Here is a 10,057-nt window from a genome sequence, read left to right as displayed (position 1 = left end):
TCTTAAACATCCAACCCTTCCAACTCTCATTGCTTCTAGAACTATGAACAGACACAAACATTAGAAGGCCCCAGGAAACAGTTACAAGTGTAACAAAGAGATGGTGTCATGCTCACCAAAAGAATTACAAGATATCCTCATTCTTTTATTGATAGAAAATTGAGTAACATATACAGTAGAATGTTAAAGTAGGACAGCAGTACTATAATCCTGGATCACTTCAAGTATTTTATTAGACTACCATTCTTGACCCTTCAGTAGCCTTTGTTAAGTGAAGCTATAATACTATAATTGCCCTGGTTTGTTATAGAGGAAAGTATCCAGTAGCTAGAATGGATATATTTGAATGATAGGCCACAATAATGAAATTCTACAGACACCCTTCATAGAGGTTTTTGGAAACGCATTGTGGTGGTTGTTCTCTGCAGGCCAAGAATGTGTGAGTTAGGGGCGCCTGGGTGGCTCAGTGGGTTAAGCCGCTGCCTTCAGCTCAGGTCATGATCTCAGGGTCCTGGGATCAAGTTCCGCATTGGGCTCTCTGCTGAACAGAGAGCCTGCTTCCCCTCTCTCTCTCTCTCTCTCTCTGCCTGCCTCTCTGTCTATTTGTGATCTCTCTCTGTCAAATAAATAAGTAAAATCTTAAAAAAAAAAAAAGAATGTGTGAGTTACTCACATCTATGCAAGCTCCTTGAATACGGTGGGGATGAGTTAATCCCAGAGTAGCAGAGGAGAGTCAGTGACATTTTACTGCCAAAGACAAGGTGGGCAAGTTTAGTATAATGAAAGGTACTACCAAAGCACTAATTAGAAGGGATTTATGCACAGAGATTTTATGTGGTGGCCTATTTATCTTAATGTCCTTAGAAATAAAATAGCTGTTTAACCAATAAAACTGTACCTGATTTGCATAAGGGAAAAATATCCAGATCTGACGAATATAGTAGAATCAGTAGAGTTATAGCCCCTACCACATCCCCAGAAATGACTACAGTTGCAAATTCAGAATCTCTTGAATGAAGGTGGGGTCCCTTAAGGAAGAGCCCTACCACAAGCCCAAAATATTCACTGTAAATATTCCTTCTGGTCTTCCCAAAAGGGGCATACGGCCATTTTCTAGGGAAACTGAGGAAAATATGTTATAAATTGTTGAGTTACTGTTTGTAATCGTTAGTGTTACAACTAGTCAATATAGGTGACATAAAGATTTATGGTGATAAGATTGTTTATGGAATTGCAGCTCAGGACCATCTCACAACGAGTTCAGTGTGGTCCTTAATATGTACTCCATAGTTAGTTCCTTAGTTCCAGAACATATAATTAGCATAGACATATGCAGCTACCAAAAGAATCTCCGTTTTTTAAAAAATAGAATCTATTCTGTATCACTGACCTAAAAAATAATGTATATTAAAGTGGGAAAAACCAAGCAAAGTGGACTCCCAGTTTCTTTCTTTCCAGGCCATTTCCTCAGCATTGCATTTCTTGAGAAATTTTAGAAATTAGTGTGTGGATTATTATCCCTACACATCTCAAACAAAGCTGCTTATTTGGTTTCTACAGAAGATAGAATGGTCTTGGAGAATGGTAGTGGATTATCATAAATACAGTCAAGTAGCAATTCCAATTGCAATTGATGTTTTAGGTATTTTTTGTTTCTATTATTTTCTAGGGGTGCCTGGGTGGCTCAGTGGATTAAGCCGCTGCCTTCGGCTCAGGTCATGATCTCAGGGTCTTGGGATCGAGCCCCACATCGGGCTCTCTGCTCTGCAGGGAGCCTGCTTCCTCCTCTCTCTCTGCCTGCCTCTCTGCCTACTTGTGACCTCTCTCTCTGTCAAATAAATAAATAAAATCTCTATTATTTTCTGAAGCAAATCAATGAGAGGTCCAGATACCTGAAATGCACTCACTAAACTGTTGAACTTTTTTTTTCTCTCCACTATTCCTGTTAATAAAGATTAGCAGAAACCAATTGCTTACACTTGAATAGAACTGTTTTCAATCCAGTCTCAGAGATATATAAACTCTCGATACCTCTGCTATGACCTCTTTCACAGAGATCCTTTTGCTCATTTTACCATTCTGGTCTGCTATTTGAATCATGGTGTGCAATGAGTTCCTTTGTAGGAAGTAATGATATACACAGTGGTGACTTGTCCTATTTGCCCACTACATGAATGATAGCTTGCCAATAAGACTCAGAGAAAAGGAAGTAGCAAATAACACAGATGCCCCTTGTAAGTTGTTGCATCTGCTGCCTCCGCCTCTCCCCCTAACCATCCCCAGCATTGGAAAAGAAATATAACACTAGTAGACATCTTTTGATTTTAGAGGCAACCTATATCAGCTGATTTGATTTTGGAAGCAACCTATATCAACTCACTTACTAAGAAAACTGAGAGGTTTCTGGATTTGATTAAGACCCAGATCAGAAGAAAGCTCTCCAACCAATCCAATCTCTGCTCCTTATTACCCAATAGTTCTTGAAGTATCCATGATAGTTAAACATGCTCATGGAGACTTTGGCAAGCTTCTATATATGAATTATAGTGCAGAATTATAGAATCTGGGAACAAAGGTATGCCATCATCTGAAAAAAAGTAGTTTTCTTTCAAGAAAAGTATCTGACTTTTATGGAGTCCTAGAAGAGATTGGCTACTGGAACATATGCCACCAAACTACTAACTATGCAATCTGAGCCACACATCATGAACTGGGTATTAATAAAGATGATGCCCATACAAGACAGTAGTAATCTATTATCAAGCTTATTCAGTCCCCACAGCTCAAATATGTTTGACAAGTAAGTGGTTCTGCCTTCTTTGCTTAAGCTCCTACTGAATACATACTTCTTCCCCATCCTATTCCTATAGCTTTGAGGAGAGTTCTCCATTACCAGTTAAATTTTACCAGAAAAAAAAATAAAATAAAATCATGCTGGCTTTTGCGATGTTTTGTACAATATTTTGACTTACTTGAAAGTAAATTACTTCATCTTTATAACCTTAACCTGCAGATGTCCTGAAGTATAGTGATGAAGGAAAATCCCTCCAGGGACAAACGTTTAAGCAGGACATCTGTTTTTTTGTTGTTGTTGTTGTTGTTTTGTTTTGTTTTGTTTTGTTTTTCAATCTCACCTAGAATAAGAGAAGGTAAAGAATTCACATCTATATTGATTTAGAGGCTGTAACTAATAATTTGGCTGGATGGTCAAGGGCATGGAAGAAACACAGTTGGGCAATTGATGAAATGACCTCTTTCTGCTTCAGTTAGATGCTTACCAATTGTAACCATTTTAGAAAAACTCAATAATCAGCTGGACAAAATCATTAATTATAAAAATGTCAGTCTGGTTCTTTTCTGGATCCCTTTTCTCGTCTAACGGACATTTTGAGCAACATGGTCATAAGAACAGGAATGCATGTTATGCATGAGTTTAGCAATTGAGATTTCCATTTCTCAAGCTGATATGGCTCTAGCCAGTGTTGAATTGCCAACTTACAAATAGCAGAAACCAATATGGCCTTCCAATAAGTCTTCATTCCCCCAGAGTAGCAGCCTGGTGGTAGATTGTTACACAGGATTTCTCCCAACATGGAGTATGTGGGTGGGTATTTTGTTCTCATTTGAATAAACATTTACTCTGGATATTACTTTATTTTCTGTGACTTTAATATTTATGTGAAAATCACCATCCATTGACTTAAAATGTCTTATTCACTACTGTGTATCCCACATATCAGCACTTCTGACAAAGAACTTTATTGTACAACAAATGCTTTGAGACCTGTGCCTATGGAGTTTATTGGTCTTATGGTTCCCATCACTCTGGAGAGAAAAAATGGTAGAGTAGGGGAGTGTCCTTTCAAAGATTTATTAAGTATACACATATTTATGGGAACAGTGATCAATGTATTGTGAAATTCTTCCTATTCATGGAATACACAGATAGAATTGAAATGGTAGAAATAGCAAACAAGTATCCTTTTTTTATGCTCTAGCCAAAATTTTTATTTCCCTGTCCTTTAGTTTCTGCTGGTTAGGAGAAAGTCAACACGAAGGGTCAGGACTACATTTAACTAAAACCTGAGATGCCACTTAACCACTTTGGGCTCCTCACTCTGTTGAGTCAGCAGACACAGAAATTTTACTGTATTAGCCTCAGCGATGAATTCTTACTATCAAAGAATAATTGGGTTGCTATTGCACAGTGTGGTCAGGGAGAAATATACTTAGAATCAGAATATTTTCAAGGAGATCTCTTACTACTCTAAAGCTTATGGTAAAACTAAAATTAACAATATGTTGAAGAGATGACCACTAATCACACCAACCTACAGAGTTTGTCACTTCATCAAATGAGAATCACAAATATTTGGATATTTGGTGTGCTTGCTGAGAGCAAAGCAGATATGGAAGAAAGAATGTATAAATACCTCCTATGACCATTTGAAGTTTTTTTTTTCTTTTTTAAAGGTTTCATTTATTTTTTTGAGAGAGAGAGCACAAGCAGAGGAAGTGGCAGAAGAAGGAGAAGCAGGCTCCCTGCTGAGCAGGGAGCCCAATGTGGGGATCAACCCCAGGACCCTGGGATCATGACCTGAGCAGAAGACAGACACTTAACAGACTGAAGGACCCAGGTGCCCACCCACTTTTTTTGTTAAGATTTTCACTTGAATAGTTTAAGAAATAAGGATTTATGAGCATATCTTCCTTGGTTTGGTGTGAAAAATTATTTGTAAATATTAATCAAATATTTCGTATTGCCCCTCTTTTATTATCAAAATAAAGTATATTAGGAGTGCTTAACCCTGTATCTCAATATTTAATCGCAAAATATTTAATATTACTCTTTAATATTAAAGGAGTTATAGATCAGCTAAAAGAATGAATGTTATTCAAAGATGAATTAAGTGGGTTGCTGTAAATACTCAGGGGAAAAGTTTAGTATGTCTTTATTATCCAAGCACTAGTTGTATTGTATTTGGTGAAAACAGGGCATTGCCAATGTCTTTGTTGAGAAGTTAAATACTGAATGCGAGTACTGAGTTCCTACCTTTACCATTGCTCAGCTCTTAAACTGGGTACAATTTCTAAATCTTATTTCTATATAATCCAGGTTGTATTTTTGTCAATAAATTGGTGCTTTTAAGAGATATGAAAAGCAGAAGTGACCAGTATCCTTAGAAGTTTATGATTATTAGAAACACTGAGGTTCTAGAGACACCTCGCTGGCATGCAGGTCCCAACATATCCTTGTTTTCATTCCTTCCATTCGATATCCTGGTCCCAGACGTGGCAGCTCAGCAAAGGCAGTGACTTCCACAGAATTCTCCATGAGTCTCCCCTTTGTAGTGCTATATCATGACACAAATAATGTCTTTCAAAGTTTTCCATGAATTCTTAATTACCCATCTGTTCTAGGGCTTCAGCTTCCCTGTTTGCTTTTTCTGATCTTCTGACCCTTTCAAATGTTTACTTCCTAAACCCTAATACACATTTTAATCCCCTCTTTCATATAATATTTGGGGTCATTCCATTTCTCTTGTTGATAGAGAAGTGATTGTTACTAATAATAACATCAGTATTATATCATTATTTTGTGCTACTTATACTACATTCTGTGTATTTGTCTTATGTTTGTAACTGGCTTATGAACTTACTGGACAAGCACACAAAATGTCTCAAAGCTAAAACATTATATTTATTGTTTTATATTGTCATTCAATTATATTATTTTTTTAAAAGATTTTATTTATTTATTTGACAGACAGAGATCACAGTAGGCAGGGAAGCAGGCAGAGAGAGAGAGGAGGAAACAGGCTCCCTGCTAAGCAGAGAGCCTGATGCCGGGCTCAATCCCAGGACCCTGGGATCATGACCTGAGCCGAAGGAAGAGACTTTAACCCACTGAACCACCCAGGCGCCCCCAATTATGTGATTTTAAATAACATCAATATGTAGAATACTCAGAAATCTTTTCTCCGACAATTTCCCTGAACTGCAGAAGTGTGCATCTGGTTTGACATTTCCAGTAGGATAACACATGGACATCTGAACGTTAACATAGCTGCTGGTGATCTTCTCCATCAATTTTTCTCATGTCCATTGAAGGCCTACCCATTCTTTTTATCATTCAGGCTAAAATCCTTGGTGAGTTCAACAAATCTCTCTTTCTCAGATCCTATAAGAGGTCTGTTTGAAAATTCTACCCAATTGACTTTAGAAGATATCTAGCATTTAGGCACTTCTCTTTAGCTCCGACCTACAGTCTGGTCCTTTTCAATTCCTTCCTTGTTATTAAAGCAGGAACATTTTGTCTGGTCTCCTAGTCTTTCTGTCTAGTGCACTTCAGTCTGTTCTCAACAAAGCGGTCTTCAAGACCATCGTTAAAACAAAGCTGAGCACAACACACCTCCGCTAAAAACTTCTATCTCTCATCCCACTTTGCGAAGAGTAGGTTCCTTATACTTTTGACATTTTCCACTCATCTTCTGCTCAAGAAGCAACACTTCAGGGATGTTGATCTCATCACGGTCATTTGACCAGAAACACTACTGTCTCAGGGCATTTGTGCTGACTCTCTTTCGAGATACAAGCAAGCATAGCACTGTCATTATCTTTAGGTTTTCAACAAAAATTCACCTCTTGTATTAACCCTTCTCATAACTCCCTGCAAAATGTTTAGTATTTACATGATAAAAATCTCATGTAAAAACCCCACGCTCTATAACATATAATACTATCTAGCATAATATGTATTTTACACAGTATTTTTATTTATTTTTAATGATACCTCTAAAATGTAAGGCCCCAAAAGCAAGGATTTGTCTCTTTTGTTTACTGCTAGAACAGGACAGGATACGCAGTAATCATAATTTTTATTATGAAATATATTGTTGATTATGCATATGTGAATATATAATAAATCAAATACACTTATTATTTAAGAATTAAAATGCAATCTTTTTAAAAAGATTTTTATTTATGTATTTTAGAGAGAAATAGGGAGAGAGAAAGAGCTCAGAGGGAGAGTGAGAAGGAGAAGCAGACTCCCTGCTGAGCAGAGAGCTTAATATGGGGCTCTGATCCCAGGACCCTGACACAATGACCTGATCCAAAGGTAGATGCTTAACTGATTGAGACACCCAGGAGCCCTTGAAATAAAATATAATCTGAATTAGATAATCAATGCAAGAAAAATGAATTTTAGATTTGTTTGAAATCAAACAGAAACAAAATTTTTTGTTGAATGAAATATGAATGAAGGAACAACTAAAAACCATAAAGGTATCTTTCTTCAAATGGTTTATGTAAGCTTGACTCTTTTCTAAAAGTTTTTCTTCTTGTCTTTGTTCTTGTGTAAGTATATACTTAACTTAGTATGGGTCAAGTAGTTTTTAGTAGTTCTTCATAAAAAGACCAGTAAGGCAGATAAGGAAGGGCTCTGTTCAAATTGAAATAAGTCCTTTATCATAGTACTACTTGCCATCTCTTAGGACAGTAATTTAATAATTTGACCTTAAAAAAAAAAAAACTTCAGAAATTCTGTGATATTTACTCACACTAAAGTATTCTGAATGTATTCAACAAAGTATGGCATAAAATTATCATATCTATCATTTAAGTTAGCCCATGTATATAAAACTTTTAATTTATATCTTGTCATTTTAATGCAATTAATGCCTGATTTTATACTAAGATCATTTGTTTATGACATTTTTAGCTCACTTGTAGAATTGCATCTAACTAAAGTTAAGTGCGTTTTTTCTTAAATTTTTGTTCTTTAAAATTATGATGAAAATGCTACCAATGACAAATACATATATGAAATCATTCTTTTTTTTTTCTTTTTTTTCATTTTTTTTTCATTTTATTTATTTTTTCAGTGTAACAGTATTCATTCTTTTTGCACAACACCCAGTGCTCCATGCAAAACGTGCCCTCCCCATTACCCACCACCTGTTCCCCCAACCTCCCACCCCTGACCCTTCAAAACCCTCAGTTTGCCCCAACCTCCCACCCCTCAGCCTTCAAAACCCTCAGGTTGTTTTTCAGAGTACATAGTCTCTTATGGTTCGCCTCCCCTCCCCAATGTCCATAGAAATCATTCTTATCATCATTTATCATCAAGGAAAGTAATTGAAATATCACTACATGCCCACTTAAAGTACTAGAAGAAGAAAACTTGACAGTGCCAGTTGTTGGCTTGAATGTGGTGCAACAAGAGTATTCATTCATTGCTGTTGGGAATTTAATGGTACACTTATTTCACAAGACAATCTGGCAGTTTCTTAACTAGTCCTACTAGGCAGTTTCTTAATTAGTCCTACAATTAAACTCATTAATTGTGCTTCTGGATACTTACTCAACTGGTCTAAAAACTCATGTACACACACACACACACACACACACAGAATGGTCCACAAATGTATATTGCATCTTTATTCATAATTGTCCCAAACTAGAAGTAACCAATGACCTTCAATAGGTAAATGGAAAAACAAACTCTGATACAGAGATAGAATATAGTACTATTTTGCTATAAATAGGAATTCTCTTTCTTGCTATACAAAGACATGGATGATTCTTAAATACAAATTTTTAGTCAGTAAACCAGTATGAAAAGACTACATACTGTAAAATTTTATTTACAGGGAATTCTAGAAAATGCAAGATAAGAGAGACAGTTAGATGTTCTCAGGCATTTGGGGAGGAGTGATGTCAAATAAGTCAATCACATTCTTTAGAGTGATGAAATATGCTGTATATACTGTAGTCATGGGTACATGATACTATGTATGTATTGAAACCATAGAAATTTACAGCACAGAGAATATTTCTTAATCTATTAAAATTAAATACATATGCTTAATTGTATATATAACTTTATATAATATATGTAATATGTACAAACACACACACACACACACACATGTATATATGAGGTCGACTGTCCCCAGGAAGGAATGCAAATTCTGACAAAGTAATCAACCATGTTAATAATGCATTAAAGAAATGACTGTAGGAGTTTAGTGAAAAAGGTACTGGCCTAAGAAACTTTGGAAATAAGTTACATCTGACAAACTAATGTTAAAAGGAGCTGTACATAGTATTGTACTGTAGTTGATCAAATTATGATGGCAACACAGGTTAACAATTCTGATAACAGTCTAGATACTATGTACTGGGATTAAAAAGTTAAGTAAATGCAGTGTAAATGGAGAGATTCAGGATTCTCAATGTTGATACAGGAGAATACAGATAAACTAGGGGGAAAACTAGAATGACTCGTGATAATGGAACAGATTTGGAGACATCAGTGTGAACTCATATTTAGCTTAATATACATAAAAATTGATTTACAGATAGAGATAGATCTATGTATACAGAAATAGATCTACATACATAGATAATTGATAGATTTGAATATCTATCTAAAAGGACACATGCACAGTGTGCTTCTACCAAGTAATAGAGTACTTGGGGAAAAGTTGTTATTTTAAGGTAAGAAATCTAACAAACTCTACCTCAGCCAGGTTATTGAGGTTAATAGGAACAGTGATAAGTCAGCCTGATATCATGTAGCCTCGTGATAGGATTAAAAAACACTCTTCTTGGGGTGTCAGACTGGCTCAGTCAGTAGGGCATGTGATTCTCAATCTCAGGGTCCTGAGTTCAAGCCCCATATTGGGTGTGGAGCCAACTAAACAAAAACAAAAACAAAACACTTTTCTTTTGTGGTCTTCCTCCCCAAAACACTTAAACAAGTATAATTATGAGAAAACCATCATGCAAACCCTTCAGAGGGACTTATCTCAACATATGTGACCAGTAGAACTTAAAGTCATCAAGGTCATTGAAAGCTAGTCTGCAAAACTGCCGCAGCCAAGAACAGGAGTCTGGGTTGACATGACTAAATGTGCTGGAGTTTTCTGGGAAGAAGCCCGGAATAGAAAAAAACAAAAACAAAAAATAAACCACTATGCAGAAACTGAGTAACTATGTAGATGCACTTAATATTTTTTTAAAATTGACAAAAATTTTAGAAGTTGAATCC

The sequence above is a fragment of the Meles meles genome, chromosome 4 (genome assembly GCF_922984935.1).
Source record: "Meles meles chromosome 4, mMelMel3.1 paternal haplotype, whole genome shotgun sequence".
NCBI lineage: Eukaryota > Metazoa > Chordata > Mammalia > Carnivora > Mustelidae > Meles > Meles meles.
Note: the sequence above shows the minus strand (reverse complement) of the source record.